This window comes from Nannospalax galili, unplaced genomic scaffold, assembly GCF_000622305.1.
Source record: "Nannospalax galili isolate Female #2095 unplaced genomic scaffold, S.galili_v1.0 scaffold762, whole genome shotgun sequence".
NCBI lineage: Eukaryota > Metazoa > Chordata > Mammalia > Rodentia > Spalacidae > Nannospalax > Nannospalax galili.
In genome coordinates, this window is record NW_008350126.1 from 319526 (window position 1) to 337591 (window position 18066).

Genomic DNA, 18066 nt, shown 5'->3' on the forward strand with positions numbered 1-18066 from the left:
ACCACTAACCTGAAATTTGTCTCCTTCCTCTATTCCTATGATCCATAGATTTGGTCTTTTCATGGTGTCCCACATCTCTTGCATATTCCATTCCTGTGGGGGGTTTTGTTGTTGTTGTTTTTTAGTCTTTTATTTTGAGAAAGGGTCTCCCTGTAGCCCCAGCTATCCTGGAACTCACTATGTAGACCCAGGCTGGCCTTGAACTCACAGAGATTCACCTGCCTCTCCCTCCTGAGTGCTGGGATTAAAGGTGTGCACCACTATGCCCGGCTTCCTGTGGTTTTTTTTTTTTTTAATTTTTCATATTCTTTGCTTGAGTGGTCCAATTCTTCAACTTTATCCTCCAGTGTTGATATTTTTTTCTATTTCATTCATTCTAGAGGTGAGGCTTTCTCCTGTAGTTTCAAGTTGACTTATTGAGTTTTGCACTTCCTTCTTCATTTCTGCCTGAATTTTCTTCAATGTTTCTATCTCTTTAGTAAATTCATTCAGAAGTTTATCCCTATCGTCTTTTAGCTCTTTGATTTGTTTGTTCGTGTGTTCTTTAAATTCATTGAATTCCTTGAGCATGTTTATGATTGTTCTTTTAAATTCAGTGTCCTGGGTTATCTCTAGGGGGTTCTTCTTATAGAACTTTTTTTTTAGAACTAGTAATGTTTGGTTTTCTTTGTTACTATTTTTTCCTTTGTGATTTGAAGACTGGTTTTGGCATATGAATTTCTTTCATTGTTTATGATTCTGATATGAGAATTAAGTTATAATATGCTTCTGTTTCTATTATCAGGGTGCCTAGATCCTTTCTTTACTGGTTATGTAAAGCTGGTTAGTACAGGGTTCTCATTCTCTCAGGTTTAATTTGGAGAGAACTGATGGCTTCAGATCAACTATTCAGGGGTACCCACAGAAACGCAATTCAGGTTCCAGTCAGGTACACTCAGGCTTCCTTCACCACATAGAGGCAGGATCCAGGCTCTCTCAGGCAATCCCATGGGTTGTCAACCCTATGGCAGAAGGAGGCCAGAGGAGGGCCAGAACTGGGCACTCTCTGGCAGTCTGGTGAGATCCCAGCTGCTACACTGGTGGAGGTCTGAACCCACCCTCTCAGGCTGTCTGCTAGGATCTTGTCCTTAGCTTACCAAAGCCAGATCTGCCCTGGGGCCTTGGGAGGGGCCTCACAAAATCCCAGGCAAGGGGATGGTATGGTGCAATTAAGGGAAGCTCACCACCAGGTGGAGGCAGGATCCGGGGGCTGTCAGGCAGTCCCCTGGGTTCTCAGGGCCTCTGGTAGTTGGAGGCCAAAGGGAAGCCAGACCCCGGCACTCTCTGGTGGTCTGCTGAGCTCCTCACTGCTACCGGGATGGAGGTCTGAACCCACCCTCTCAGGCTGTCTGCTAGGATCTCGGCCTTAGCCTACCAAAGCCAGATTTTCCTTATACTCTTTTATTAATATTTTATTTATTATTTTTATTTAATCAGTGCTCTTCACCACTTTGCCATCTCTAGAAGCCCTGATTTACACTCTTGCTTTCAGAAGAACTCCAGAAGATCTATAGCTTTGTGAAATTGGAAAATGTCCATCTTTTTAATATTTATGATTGTTGTCACAATGTGGTCTTAATTTGCATTTCCAGATGACTAAAGAGGGAGAGTCCTTTTATATGTTTATAGGCTACTGGAGATCCTAGCTAATGCAGCAAGACAAGTAAATGAAAGAAAGTAAAGGATTGGGAAGGAAGGAGAAAATACGTCATCATTCATGAATAAGACTATGGGTAAAACTCATTCGTGAATAAGACTACATATAAAACTCATGGCAAGGCATAGAATTCATAGCTGAATTCAGCAAGGCTCCTTGATACAAGGTCAATATTATTATTTACCAGCAATAATTTAAAAACCAATGTTTAAAAAGTGGTGATATTCATAAGGGCATTACAAATTAAATATCTAAGCCGAACATGATGGCGCACACCTTTAGTCCCAGAACTTGGGATGCAGAGACAGGCATAGCTCTATGAGATCAAGGCCAGCCTGGTCTACATAGTAAGTTCCAGGCCAGCTGGGCTACAGGGAGACCTTGTCTCAATAAATAAATAAATAATAAATAAATGTCTAGAGATAAGCTTGAGAAGATAAATAAAACAATTATATGGAAATCATTTAAACATTGCTGAGAGAAATTAGAAAGCAATTAATATAAATGAAGAAACATAGTATCTGTGGGATGAAAGACTCAATATTTTGAAGGTATCATCTTCTCAGAAAACAATGTCCTGTGGATTCAATAAAAATCTTAATCCAGGAGCTGGAGAAAAGGCTTAGCGGTTAAGAGAAATGGCTGCTCTTGCAGAGGACCCAGGCTTGATTCCCAGCAGCCACATGGCAGCTGACTGTCTATAACTCCAGTTCCTGGGGAATCCAACATCCTCTTTTGGCCTCTGTGGGCATTGCATGACGCAGGTGCACTTACATATGTGCAGGCAATACACTCATACTCATTGGAATTTCTTGAAAAGGGCTTCCAAAAGCCTCCCTTTATTGGGTTCCTCCTCATTTTTCTTTTGTCTTCCAAGGCTGGAATGATCGATTCAGGATTTGATATCAGGTATTTTGATAGCTGTTGGAGTGTTTAGAATCAGTGTCAGTTCCCTCTCACAGGCTTCTAGATAGGGGGAGAAAACAAATTTATCCATCATTTTAGAACAATAGCTGGTTGCCTCCCTTAGATACAGGTGAGCACTACAGTATTGGAGACCAAGATTTGAAGTCTTACATCTGAGCAGCACTTTCTGGTTAGGAACAAAATCATCAATGAGAAATAATTGTCTAAATAACTTTTTATATAGACTTAGGCCTAATGTCTGGGAAGTGTAATCCCTTGAACTCTTAAAGAAATATACTGATGGGGCTGGAGAGATGGCTAAGAGGTTAAGAACACTGACTGTTCTTGCAGAAGACCCAGGTTCAATCCCAGCACCCACACGACAGCTAACAACTGTCTGTAACTCCAGTTCCAGGGGATCCAACAGCCTTTTCTGTCCTCCACCGGCATTGTACAACATGAGTGCACTTACCTACGTGCAGGCAATACAAGAGTACACATAAAATAAAAATAATAAATAAAAAATATTTTTTAAAAAGAAATATACTGATGATTTTACTCTTTGGTTTTACTTTCCTTTTGGGTATTTAAGACTATAAAGTTGGCCCAAATAAATCAATTTATTTTTACACTTACAGTCATTTGAGGATCTGTTCCTCAGGGGTTGTGTGGGCTTGGGAGGAGCTCCTGGCTCCTTTCTTTTACCAGTTCCATCTATGTGAAGATAAGTCAAAGGTCCTACTGGACCATGTCTGGCTTCACATGGAAGCATGGAGGAAATGTTTCCTCTGTGTTGACCCTCCTCTTTGTAGACTGGACACTGGTTCAAGTCCATCTCGTGGGGTCTCCATGTCCTCCCTGAACAAGAGGACAGGTGACTCACCACAGTTACAGGACATTTTGAGAGATGTTCCATAGTACCCTGGAACTTAGTAAACCTTGGAGGGTAAGGGGCAAAAACTGTCGTTTATGTCCCTCTGACCACATTAGTATAGGCCTCAAACTATGGCTGTTAAACATCCAGTAAGGTTAGTTCCACCAGTCTGATGCTTTTAATTATCATGTGCTATGTAGATAAGCCTTGGGTAAAAAAAACAAATATTCTCAGATAAATCTTGACTAGATATATATTTTGTTCCTTCAACTAGTTGACTAAATTATGACCACAGAAATTTTAAGATTATGGGTGTATTATTTTTGTCTCATCCTTTATATATCATAACAAACCTACACAGACCTCCATCACTTGCTTAGGTTTTCTCACTTTTTCTATTTTGGAAAATATCTCTATTCCCATATCCTTTTAACATCTTTTACATTCTCATTTTCTTTCTTTTTTCTTTTTTTAAATGTGAGACATAATAGCATTAACAAATAAATTTTTCATCTGTTGTGAGTTTTCTTTTCCTGAGGATGCTAAGCAATGCTTATTCCCTTTTAAGGTTCTAGTGTCGAGCCAATGTTTGATTAAAGTTTTACTGGGGAACCAATGAATTTATTGAGCTTACTTACCGAGATAACTGAGGGATTGCTGAGGTGTATGACCTGAGGGTGTGCACACTGGAAAGCCTTTATCCAGCATGGGTCACTGGCACACACTTTAAATCTCAGCACTTGGGATGCAGAGGCAGGAGGATTTCTGTGAGACTGAGTCCAGCCTGGTCTATACAGTGAGTTCCAGACCACCTGGGGTCACAGAGAGACCCCATCGCAAAACCAAAATTACATGTCTAGAGGTAAGTTTAAAAGAAGATAAATGGAGGTTGGAGAGATGCTCAGCAGTTAACACTGGCTGTTCTTGCAGAAAACCTGGGTTCAGTTCCCACTACCCATATGGTGGCTAACAACCATCTGTACCTCTAGTTCCATGGGATCTGATGCCTTCTTCTGGCCTCTGAGGGCACTGTACACAAGTGGTGCATTTGCATACATCAGGCCAAACACTCATATACATAAAATTAAAATAAATTCAAAAATTTTAAAAGAGAAGATAAAAAATTTATATAGAAATCTGCTAAACATTATAGAGAGAATTTAGGAAGGAAACAATATAAGTGGAGAAACACAGATCTATGGGGTGAAAGATCCAGTATTTTAAAGTCATTGTCTCCTTAGAGTTGACCTATAGATTCAACAAAATCTTTTGATATTTTTGTGACAGGGTCTCCCTGAATCCCAGCTAGCCTGGAGCTCACTGCATAGACCAAGCTGGCCTTCAACTCACAGAGATCCATCTACCTCTGCCTCCAGAGTGCTGGGATGAAAGGCGAGTGCCATCATGACTGGCCTTTTTTTCTTTCTTTTATTTATTTATTTTTATTTTATGTGTATGAGTGTATCGCCTGCATGTGTGCAAGTGTACCCATGTCATGCAGTGTCCACAGAAGTCAGAAGAGGGTGTTGGATTCCCCTGGAACCGGAATTATGAACAGTTGTTAGCTGTAATGTGGGTGCTAGAAACTGAACCAAGGTCCTCTGCAAGAGCAACCAGTGCTCTTAACCACTGAGCTGTCTCTCCAACCTCTCTTTCTTTTTGGGGGGGGGGGTCAACAAAATCTTAATCAAAATCTCACTCTCTTTTTCTCTTTCTCTCTCTCTCTTTCTGTGCATGTGTGTGTGTGTATGTGTGTGTGTGTGTAAAATGCCTTTTAAATGCTTGTCCATCTTTCTGTTTTATTCTATTTTCCTTACTGATTTGTTGTAACTCTTTATATGTGATGGATAGAAGTCCTTTGATATGTATAGAAAATTTTTCCTCCCATTCTGGAGCTTGATCCTTTGCTGTTTCATAGTTTCAATTCATTGATTTTGATGAATTGAAGAACTTCTAATGTATCCTAATTTATTGATATTTTCTTTGGTGTTAGTTCCATGGATCCTATTTAGTAAACCTTTGCCTTTCCCAATGTCAGAAAGATGTTTTTCAATGTTCTACAGCATGAGATAAGAACTAAGATTAATGTTCATTTGTATTTTAGTGACTTTTGTGTCATTATGACAAAATACATGGGGGGAACAACTTAAAGGAGGAAAGATTCATTTTGGTTCACAGTTCCAAAGGCAGGAAGGCAGGGGAGAGCAGCCGGAGCGTATGGTGAAGCTGAGCACAGAAGGGAGGACCAGGAAGCAGGCTGTAGATATGCAGGTGCTCCCCTACTTTCTCCTAAACCCTTTTATCCTGCCTGGGCCTCCCAGCCAGGTGCTACTCACTTTCAAGGTAGGCCTCTCCCCTGCAGCTAATCCTCTTTGGAAATGCCTTCACAGACACAGTCAGGGTGTACCTCCCACTCCTTAAGTGATTCTACATCTAGTCAAGTGGACAAAGAAGATTAACCAGCACAATATGGCTATCTGACCCACTCTCTACCATTGACTGGAAAGACCATTTTTTTTTCCCCAGCCACTCTGAAACATCAACTTCGTAAAAACTCAAATTCTTAGGCTGATGTATGTAGCTGCATCTGGACTTTTGTCTTGTTAGTATATTTGCCTGTTTGTGGGGGCAGGACTGCATGTAGCTCCGGCTGGCTTCAAACTCACTAAGCAGTTGAGACGACCTTGAACTCCTGGTCCTCTTGCTTCTACCTCCCAAGGGCTGGAATTATAGGAATGTGCCACCATGCCCAATTTAGATAATACAGTTTCCAAATTATGATAGCTTCGTTTTAAGTTGTGGTATCTGATAGCATGGGTCCAGACCCTTTGTTTTCTTCTTCACAGTTGCCCTATTTTTCGTGCTTTGTACCTCTATACCAAAGTTAGAATTAGCCTGTCATTTTACACACACACACACACACACACACACACACACACACACACACACACCCCAGAACAAAAAAACTTACTGAGACCTAGTTCCCTGTCTAGAACTTGTAATGCTAATTACTCCTGCCCTTACTTCTTCTTCACGTCTCCTATTCACCAGTCAAGGACTTTCTTTTCCCCCTACAGATAAGAGTTGTACAATCTGGGAGTCTTTTAGGTAGACTCACTGAAGGGGCACTCCAGTTGCTTCACCCTGCATCCCTGTTCAGCATGGAAGAAGCCAGAGTGGTCTCTGTCCCTATTCCCTATTGGCAATTTGGGTAACCTCTTCAGAGGATGGCATGATAGGAATAGGAGGTAGGAATTGGCTAGGCAGTTAGTGTAAAAAGGCCCCAAAGAAAACTAGCCAGTTTTTTGGTTAAAACTCACAATGTCCTTGGGCCTCTTAGCAACATACTCCATTCCAAAAGCCAAAAATGTTGAAAATATTTGGGAGCTTTTATCTAATCCTTAAAAGATTTTAGGGTTACCTTTTCAGAGGGGGAAATGTTAGAGTAACCAAAAGCCCCATTTAAAAAAAAAAAAATCAAAGAAGAAGGGGCTGGAGAGATGGCTCAGCGGTTAAGAACATTCACTGTTCTTGCAAAGGACCTGGGTTTGATTCCCAGCACCCAGGTGGCAGCTACGAACTGTTCTTAACTCCAGTTCCAGGGGAATCTGAAGCCCTCTTCTGACCTCCGCGGCATTGCACAACATGGGTGCACTCACATACATGCAGGCAATATGCTCATACACATAAAATAAAAATAATAAATAAATTTTTAAAAAAAAATCAAAGAAGAAAAAAGAGTACCTGAAGTTATCAGAAAAAAGTTATGGGGAGATATGGGAGGAGTTGGAGAGGAGGGAGTGGGCACAGATTTGATCAGAACACCTTATATGCATGTATGAAATTCTCAATAAATTATTTAAGAAAATAAAAAATAAAATAAAATAAAGTGTGTGCCAGACCTTAGAACTGCCTGAGAGTCCCTGGATCTGACCTCCCTCTGGTGGTGAGCTTCCCCAAATTGTGCCATGCCCATCCCCCTATATTGGGACCATCTGCATTCTATCTCACCACCCCAGGTCTAGACTTCTCTGCCCTTTAGTAGGGGCCCAGACCTTTTCAGACTTCCCGAGAGCCCCTAAATCAGGCCTCCCCTTGATGTGGTTCCCAAATTGTGCTATGACTGCTTGCTACTAAGTCCCAGACCTTAGAAGGAAGCCTGAGAGTACTTGACTGGCACCTGATGTGGGCCTCTGCAGGAGGTCCTGAGTAGCTGGACTGAAGCCATCTGGTCCCTCCAATATAAAATCTAAAGAGAGAAGCTGAAGCCTAGACCAACCAACTATACATACCCAAGAAGATAACAATCAAGGCATATCAATAATACAAAAAGAAACAGACTTCAACTCAAAAAAAGAAGGCTTGAGTTTCATACCAGAATCACAAACAACAAAAGAAATCCACATGCCAAAAATCACAAGGGAAAAATAATAATATGGAAAATCAAAACAATATGTTCCCACCAAACACCACCAGTCCTATAGAAGAGTTCTGCAAGGAAAAACCCATAGAGAAAAACCCAGAACACAAAATTTAAAAGAAAAATCATAAACATGATCAAAGAATTGAATGAATTTAAAGAACACACAAACAAATCAAAGAACTAAAAGAAGATAGGGACAAACTTCTGACTGAATTCACAAAGGAAATAGAAATATTGAAGAAAACTCAAGCTGAAATGAAGAATGAAGTGAAAAGCTCAATAAGTCAATTATAAATGACAGGAGAAAGCCTCACTAATAGAATGAATGAAATGGAAAACAGAATATCAACCCTGGAGGATAAAGTTGGAGAATTGAACTGCTCAAGCAAAGATCAGGAAAATTTTTGTAAACACTGAAATGGAATATGCAGGAAATGTGGGACACTATGAAAAGACTAAATTTTCCCATCATGGGCATAGAGGAAGTAGAAGAATTTCAGATTAATGGTATTGAACACATCTTACATAGGATTGTAGAAGAAAATTTCCCACAATTAAGAGATGGAAGCAACCTTAGTGCCCCCTTAGCTGACGAATGGATAATGAAAATGTGGTACATTTATACAATAGAGTCATGTACTCAGTGGTAAAGAAAGATGAAATTTGCAGGTAAATGGATGGAACTAGTGAAGTAACACAGACTCAGAAAAACAAATGACTTATGTTCTCCCTCATTTGTGGATCCTAGCACCAAATCCTTATATGTGAGTATATATCCTGATGTAACTTCAGGAACCAGGAAAAATGGAAAGTAAGCAAGGAAGTAAAGGGAAAGAAGGAACCTGAGAGAGAAGAACAGTAGGAGACAGGTGTTACTAAGGGAGAAATGTGTAAAATGGGGGCAGTTAACGGTGAGAAGGAAGGGAGGGTTATGCAAGGAACTATGGGGATAAAGAGGAAGAAGGAGCTCAAAAGAGGTAGAACCATAGCAGACAGGAATTAACAAGGGAGTAATGGGGAAAATGGATATACTTTAAATGGGAGGGGCATGGAGGGAGGATTAAACAAGGAGAGAGAGGAGAGATAAATAATGCCTAGCTAGTATAAGAAAACCAGACAGAACTGTTTTAGTTCAAAACCCTACTGAAAAATTACACATACAACATCTCTACATGAGTCTGTGAGTATAGCTGAAGGCTACATAACAAGAAACAGTGCCAGACAGGGGAAACCTTCCTTTGAGTTGTTGGCCAGGGTAGTTCAAGAGACTCCCAAAATTACACAGGCTATTGCCACAGTCCTTGATTGCCTCCCAGAACTTGAAGGTAAGACCCTATTGCTGAAGATGGGACATACTTTGGACACAGGATTTGGAGCAGTAGAGCTGGAACTGACCTGGAAGGCCACTTTTCCTGAAGACTAGCTCTCATAGCTTTGGAGAGCACTACACAAGCTGGTAAGGGAGAACGTCAATCAATGGTCCAACCCCAGCTTCAAGGCCTAAAAACCATATCAATGTCCGGCACAGCAAACAGCATTGATGCAGTAGTGGCGCTTTTATCTTAGGGGTAATCAACAGCTACCTAATTGGACTTAAAGTCCACTCAATGGGAGGAAACTCATGTGTGGTACTATATACCTAGCCAAATACACATAGGTGGAGAGGTCATAGATCTTAGAGAAAACTCCAAGGCTGCCACATCCCTAGACAAATGTAATTTCTTACTATGTGCAAAATATGGATCCTTAAATTTACAAACAAGAATCCCAGTTAGCACCCATCAAAGAAGCTTCTTTTTCAACAGATAGAGATTTATTATAGAGTTCCACAATTGGTCACACATAGATATTGTCTGTGAATTGCCCAAAGTCTAAGAGGTACATCTAGGATGCAACCTCTACACTAAGGCTCACAGAACATAGAACAAGGGATGAAGAGAACACTAATGCATCTTTCAGTTCTCATCAATGAAGCTCCCTCATGCAACAGAGGAACAGGAACACAAAAGGTCACAAATGGCCAAAAAAGTGTGGGCTCTTGGATAGGACTCCTATATTAAAGTCCACCCACCCAGGGCTCCGGGACCATTATAGAAGAGGGGGTGGAAAGATTGTAAGAGGCAAGGAGGAGGTGCATGACCATATGCAAATAGAGTCCTACAGGCTCCTGGGACCCTTTTCAGATGAACCTACAGCAATGGTGTCAACAGGCACAAGACCCATGCAAACTCAAGCAGATAAAAACCCAGCACAGAACTGTGGAAATGGAGAGCAGGCCCCAATCTTAGTGGAAGAATTATTGGCAGCTGATTACTGCTGGGTGAGGAAGAGCTGATTTTCTTAAAGGGAGGGACTCTAGATAGGCTGATTAGACCTCAGTGAATGAACTTGTACTGAGGGACTTCTGGGGACACTAACTTGACATGAGGGGCCTTAACACAAATGACAGAATGTATGAATTCCAGTGTGGGGGGGTGCTATGAGAGGGGACCAGTGGGGAGGGGGGTATAAAGATGATTAAGATGTTCTGTGTGAAATACACAAAAATTCAATAAAAACTTTTTTAAAAATTTAGGAAAGCTATGCCTAGTGTTTCTAAGAATGTTATAGAACTATATGACTCCTTCTAAATCCCCTATAATTCATCAATAAAGGTAAATGATTACTAAGAAAAATAAAATAAAGTGTGCACCACCACACCCAGCTTAGGCATTTAATTTGTAGGGCCCTTATGAATGTCTCCATTTTTTAAATTTTGGTTTCTAATTCTTACTAGTAGATAAAAATGACCTTGTATCAAGGAGCCTTGCTGAATTCAGCTATGACTTCTATGCCTTCCCATGGGGTTTACACACAGTTTTATTATTCATGAATGATGACATATTTCCTCCTTCTTTCCCAATCCTTTACTTTGTGTTGTATTTACTTGTCTTACTGCACTGGATTAGATCTTCAGGAGCATTGGAGAAAAGTGGGAAGAACTGTCATCCTTGTCTCCTCTGTGACCTCAGGCAGAAAGCTTAATGCTTACAGCTCACTGCTGAGTTCAACACATCCCTTATCCTATCAAGGCAAGTCCCATTTATGCCTACTTTGCTAAGAGTTCTAGTAGCAGCAGCAGCAGCAGCAGCAGCAGCAGCAGTAGCAGTAGCAGTAGCAGTAGCAGTAGCAGTAGTAGTAGTAGTAGTAGATATTGATTTTTATCAGTTTCTTTTTCTGCATTTGCTGAGATGATTATATGAATGCATCTTTCTATTCTGATACATCATTCTTTTAAAAACCCAACTTTACATTTCTTGAATAAATCCAATTTTGTTACGAAATTTTTCTCTGTTTCTGGATTCAGTTTACTAATGACTTATTTAGGAAAAAGGGTCTATGAAATCTTGGGGTGCTCACAACAGATTTTTTTATAATTTACTAATCAATTTTTGCTATTGAAATCTTTATTACTTTTACATGAAATTGGGATTGTATTCTTTTCTTCTTAAATATTTCAGCAAATGACTTAATTTTCTGGTGGACTTTGTATAAGATTTGTGATATCTCTTCTTTACATTTGGGGAATTTTTCAATGAAGACCTGTTGACCAAGAGTGTTCTTTGTAGGAAAGGATTTAGAAATGAATACAATTTCTTTAGTAGATACAGAAATTCTCACATTTTCTATTTCTTCTGTCAGTTTTGTGAATTCTGTTTATCTAGTAATCCTTTCATTTCACCTGCAATTTTAAATTCACTAGGCTGCAGCGATTATCATTCCCTGGAATCTCTTAGTACCAGTGGGGTTTGTGCCGATGCCCTTTTCATTTCTGGCATAAGTTGCCTACACCCATCTTGAGCCCCTTTGAAATCCAAGCTTCCTAGAAATTACACCTGCATCAGCCCTCCTTACACATCTCTCTATTGCACATTTCATATTTGTTTTCTGTTTGGTGTAAATTTACTCATAATTCTTTTCATCTAAATTTTTCTTTCTTTCCTTTCCTCTTTCTTTTCTTTCTTCCTTCCTTTCTTTCTCTCTCTCTCTTTCCTTCCTTCCTTCCTTCCTTCTTTCTTTCTTTCTTTCTTTCTTTCTTTCTTTCTTTCTTTCTTTCTTTTTCTTTCTTTTTGAGGTATAGTTTCCCTATAGCCCCACCTGTCAGCTGTTCTGAAACTCGCTATATAGACCAGACTGGATTTAAACTCACAGAGATCCACCTGTCTCTGCTTCCTGAGTGCTGGGATTCAAGGACTGCACCACCACACCTGGCCCTCCTCTAAATTGTTTTTCAGTCTTATTGCAATGGTTTGGCTAAGTGTCCCTCAGAAGCCTAGATGTTAAAGGTTTGGCTCCCAATTCATGACTCTGAAGGTGGTGGAACCCTTAAAAGGCAGCACCTCCTGGGAGGTCTTCTGGTCATTGGGGATGTGACCTTGAAGGGGACATTGGGAGCCCAGCTTCCTCTTCTCATGCCATGAAGTGAAGAACTTTGCCCTGTGCTGCCTCGCCACAGCCACATGACAGGGCCAGTCATGGCTGAACCCTCCAAAACTGTGAGCCAACATAAACCTTTCCTCTGTAAAAAAGCCAGTATTTGTTAACAGTAGCAGAGTACTGACTGAGACACTCATTGTCTTTGGTCTCTTTATCCTCAAGCCTTACTCTCCTCTAAGCAGGGCTGCAGCTGTTCCTGCCATACAGGTTGTGACATACTGTGCTAATCATTTTTTTCACCACTGATTCTTTTTGTTCTGTTTATTCTACACACTTGTGAGATGAAGCTAGTATACCTTTACGGTGATGATTACAGATCCCTCTATTTCCTCATTTAGTTGTATTCATTTACTATATATTAGGTAAAGAAAATATAGACAATAATTATAACTCTAATTAGGTCTTCTGCTTTAAAGTTCATTTTATATGATATTAACAACATTTTGCAATTTCTAGTATTTTTCTTTTCTTTTTTTCTTTGTCTTTTTAAGAGTCTCCTTATAGCTCCAGCTGCTCTGTAACTCACTATGTAGACCAGGCTGGCCTTGAACTCACAGAGATCCACCTGCCTCTGCCTCCTTGAGTTCTGGGATTAAAGGCATCCACCACCATGCTGGTTAATTTCTAGTATTTTTCTAATGTATATTTTATATCTTTTTATTTTCACCTATTTATGCTTTTATATTATATTAAAACTTACCACTGGGGCTGGAGGGGTGGGTCATTGGTTCAAAGTACTGGCTGCTCTTGAAGAGGACCTGGGTTCGATTCTCAGCACCTACATGGTAACTGACAACCATCTGTAACTCTAGTTTTAGGGAATTTGATACCCTTGTCTGTCTTCCACAGATATTTCATGCATGGGTGCACTTACATACATGCAGGCAAAAGACTCACACACAAAATAAAAAAAAATTTAAAAAACTTGCTTCTTGCACCAGGTATCAAGGGGCAACCTCAGCTACATAGAGAATTTGAGGCCAACATGGGTTACCCTGCCACCCCCCCCACCCCGCAAAAGAACTTAACTCTTATAAAACAAAGCATGTAGTATTTTTAAAAAAAATCAAATCCAAAAATATTTATCTTTTCATTAAAATATCTAGTTCATTTATACTTGATGCAATTATTTATGCACTGGGCCCTAATTATGCTATCTCATATTTATTTCATGTCCCATCTATCCTTGCCTTCCTTTATATTACTGACTTGTTTCATTCCGTTGTCTTCTACTGGCTTGTTAGTTTTGACAAACAGCCTACAATCTATCTTTGGCTGAAGTCTAGTGTAAATTAGTAACTATCAGTTCCAGAGCTATAGGAGTCGTACAACAAGTAACCCTCTTACTCCGCTGCCTTTTGATATTTTAAAATCTCCCCTATTGAAGGTCAAAGATTCATTTTAATCATTTTATATAGTGAGTAATAATTTATCCTCACATTTACATTTTCTGTGACTTTTCTTTCCCTATGTGATGAGAAGGCTCAGGAAGTAGTGCTTGACACATAGGCACGAAGACCTGAGTCTGGAGTCCCATTACCCATATTAAAGCCAGGCATGGCAGTGTGCTTCTATAATCCCAGGGCTAGGGAGCAGAGACAGGTGGATCTATGAATTCACTGGCCATCCAGCCAGACCAGCTAAGAAGGTAAGCTCCAGGTTCAGTGAGAGACCTTGTAACAAAAAGTAAGATGGAGGACCAGCAAGATTGTTCAGAGGGTAAAGGTGCTGGCCATCAAGCCTGATGACCCGAGTTCAATCCCCAGGACCTACATGGAACTCCTCTGGGTTGTCCTCTGACCTCCACACATGCACCACAGCAGTGTGACACCTCAACAAATCAATAAAGTGTAATAAAAATTAAAACAAAACATTGGGCTGGAGAGATGGCTTAGCAGTTAAGAACACTGGTTGTTCTTGCAGAAGACCCGGGTTCGAATCCCATCACCCACATGGCAGCTAACAACTGTCTGTAACTCCAGTCCCAGGAGATCCGACAGCCTCTTCTGACTTTCGAGGGCATTGCACAACACAGGTACACTTACCTACATGCAGGCAATACATGCATACACATAAAATAAAAATAATTAATTTTAAAAATTAAAAAATAAATAAATAAGGTGGAGAGCAACTAAGGAAGGCAATTGATTCCTGGTCTCCACACCAGGTGCACCTATGTGCATGCACACTCACAGGCACATATGCACACACAAGAACATACACACATATACACAGAACTACACAGATTTGATATATGTATTCACCTGTGAGACCTCTCTCATGACCTTAATTTAATCCCTCTCTATCCCCTCTCCCTAGGCAATCAGTCTGTATTATTACTATTATTATTATTGGCTTGTGAAGCAAGTACCTTTACCTGCTGAGTCATCATACCAGTACCAATCTGCTTTATATTACTATAGATTAATTCAGATTATATACATACATATATTCACACACATACATATATATATGTGTATATATGTGTATATATATATATATATATATAATATATATCAAGGTTCATTATATAAACTGATGTTTTCCAAGGCTGGAGATGGCTCAGGGGTTAAGAACACTGGCTGCTCTTGCAGAGGAGCCTGGCCGATTCCCAGCATGCAGGCAATACATTATTTGGTTTTGGCCTGACTTGTTTTTAACTTATTCTGAGATTTATGTTTTACATATATGGGATGCAATCAAAACGCATCACCCATATTGTTGTATCAATACTCCATTGTGTGCGTGTGTGTGTGTGTGTGTGTGTGTGTGTGTGTGTGATGCTAGGGATCCAGTCTAGGACCTAATACATCTAGGTAAGTGTTCTACCACAGAGCTACAATTCAAACTCCCAGGATTGTCTCCTCGAGTTTTCATAGTTTTAAGCTTTCTATTAGGTTGACAATCCTTGCTAGGTCTACTTATACTCCAGTTCTAGTTCTCCATTCCTTTTCATTACTGAGTACTATTTTATTGTATGTCACTCTATGGTTTGCTTATCCATTGCCTAATGATGATGAGGGTTGAGTTTGCTGTTGTTGTTGCTGCTGCTGTTACAACAGGTTGTTATGAGCGTTCCTGCATAAGTCTTTGCACTTATGAGAGTTCCAGTTGCTCCCTGTCCTTACAACTCTTCTACGGCAGCATCTTAATTCTCATCATTCAAATGGTTGTAGAGTGGAATCAAATTACAATTTCAATTTGTGTTCCCCTAATGAATAATGTTGTGACACATTCTTTCATGCACTTATTTTACAGTCATATAACTCCCATGGTAAAATGTCAGTACAAATATTTTACCCCCAAATTGCGATGTTTCTCTTCTTATTGAAGAGAAATTATTGAGCTCTAATTGTTTTTAGTATATTCTAGGTACAAGTCAGAGATGTGTTTTTCAAATACTTTCTTGGCTTGTATAAGTGCTCCCAACTTATTCCTTTTCAAAATGTTTGGCTATTCTAGGTCTTTTGTATTTCCATATAAGTTTTAGAATGAGGTTCAGTCTGTACCTCCCCAAATCCGGCACTCAATTGAGATCATCTTGAGAAGAACTGGCATCTTAATCAGACCGAATCTCCCAGCCCAGGACACAATCTACTTCTCCACTTATCCTCACTCTCATTTCTCTCAGAAATGTGTCGAATTCGATGTGTGTGGACTTTGCAAGCTTATCATCTCTTTTTTTCTGATTTCAGAACTTTCACTTGATTTCCTTTTTTGGTACTTCCAGTTCTCCACTGAAAATTTTGTCATCTAACTCCTTAAATCTATTAGTAGCATACATGTGAAAGTCCAGTTCTGATACCTCAAATGCCTGGGTGCCCCATGAATATGTTGATAATACATGGATCTAATCTTGATTTTGTGCCATATTTATAATTCTGCGTTTCTGTTCTGAGTATCAGACATAATGGATGACTGTGGAAGATCATTTGAGGCTCTGGATGTTATCTTCCTCCAGGGAGGAATTTTTTCTTCTGCTCAGCTAGTCACGCCATCCATCTCAAATTTAGGTATCTGAACAGGAAATCAGGTCATCTGAAGTGGTGGGGTGACCCTTGCCAGAGCTGGATCAGTCCTGGCCCCCTCACTCCTAGGTATAATAACCCTTTGGAGTCTCAAAGGAAAGCCTATACTGTTTACCAAGGGGTTTTCTTATTTTATTTTATTAATTGTGTTGAAATACATACAACATAAAACTGACCATTTCACCATTTTCTTTTTGAAACAGCGTTGTTTTGTAGCCCAAGCTAGCTTCAAACTCACAATCCTTCTGTCTCACCTCCTGATTATGGGAATTTCAGGCATGTGCCACCATGCCTGGCTCATTTTCATCATTCTAAGTGTACAGTTGTGTTGGTGAGATTTAACTGTCAACTTGAGAAAACCTAGAATCAATAGAAAGAGCTTTAGTTTTAGTTTAGTTTTAGTCAAGTTTAGTTTTGTCTGGATTGTTAATAGATACAGGAAAACCTATTGTGGGCAGCACCAGTCCCTAGTTTGAGGCCCTGGGCTAGAGGAGAATAGAGAGGGCTAGCCAAGCAGCGGGAAGGCAAATAAGCATCTCTCTCTCTCTCTCTCTCTCTCTCTCTCTCTCTCTCTCTCTCCCCCTCCCTCCCTCCCTCCCTCCCTTTCTGCTCTTGACTGTGGATGAGGATGTGACGAGCTGTTTGAGATCCTGCCTTGACTTCCCTGAAATGATGGACTATGACATGGAACTGTAAGTCAAATAGACACTTTTCCTCCCCTTAGCCGCTTTTGTCAGGACATTTTATCACAGCAACAGAAATGAAGTCAGGGCAGCAGTTCTGTGGCACTGTCACAGCCATAGGGACTAGCCAGCTCCAGACCATTTTCATCTTCCCCAACTAAACCTCTGAACATTAAGTCCCACTAAACAGCCATGAAACGAGTCTCTGCTCTCCCTCCTCCAGGCCTTGGCAATCACCATTTTGTCTGTGGGTTTGACCTTATTAGGTGCCTCACATAAGCAGAATCATACAGTATTTATCTTTGTGTATCCAGTTTAATCTACTTAGCCCTGCTCTCCAAGCTCGTCTGTGCCATGTCAGAAGTTCTTTCCTTTTTAAAACATAGTAATATTTAACTAATGGATAGGCCACACCAAATGGATAAGACCACAGTATGTATCCACTGATCTATCCATGGTACCTGATTGCCCCACCTCTGAGCGATGTGAAGAATGCTACTATGAACTTGGCTGTCCTCACATCTTAAGAGTCCTTGAATCTCAATTTCAGTCTCCCTAACCTCACAATATTGCCAGGGTTCTTCTTAGTCCCCTAGCCAATTGCTTTGGAGTTAACAAATGCCACAAGTGGCTAAGCCTACAAACACCAGGCTGGCCTCTTTGAGCATCCCTGTCTGGGTTCTGGAATCATGAGGCCTTGGCAACTCTCCAGTACCTTCCTACAGTTGTCTTTGTGATATTTCATCTGCTTTCTAGTTGTTCCCAGCAGGATAATTGGTCTAATACAAGCTAGTCCACCATCACTAGGAGCAGATGTGTCAACAGAATTTTGATTTGCATTTCCCTAATTATACATGAGGTTGAGCATCTTTTCTTATAGCTAAATGGTGTCTGCATTCTCTTTATCCTTTTTCAACTTTCTGAAGTCTTTTCGCTCACACTGATTTGGAGATATTTGCTACATAGTCAGGAACTTTGTG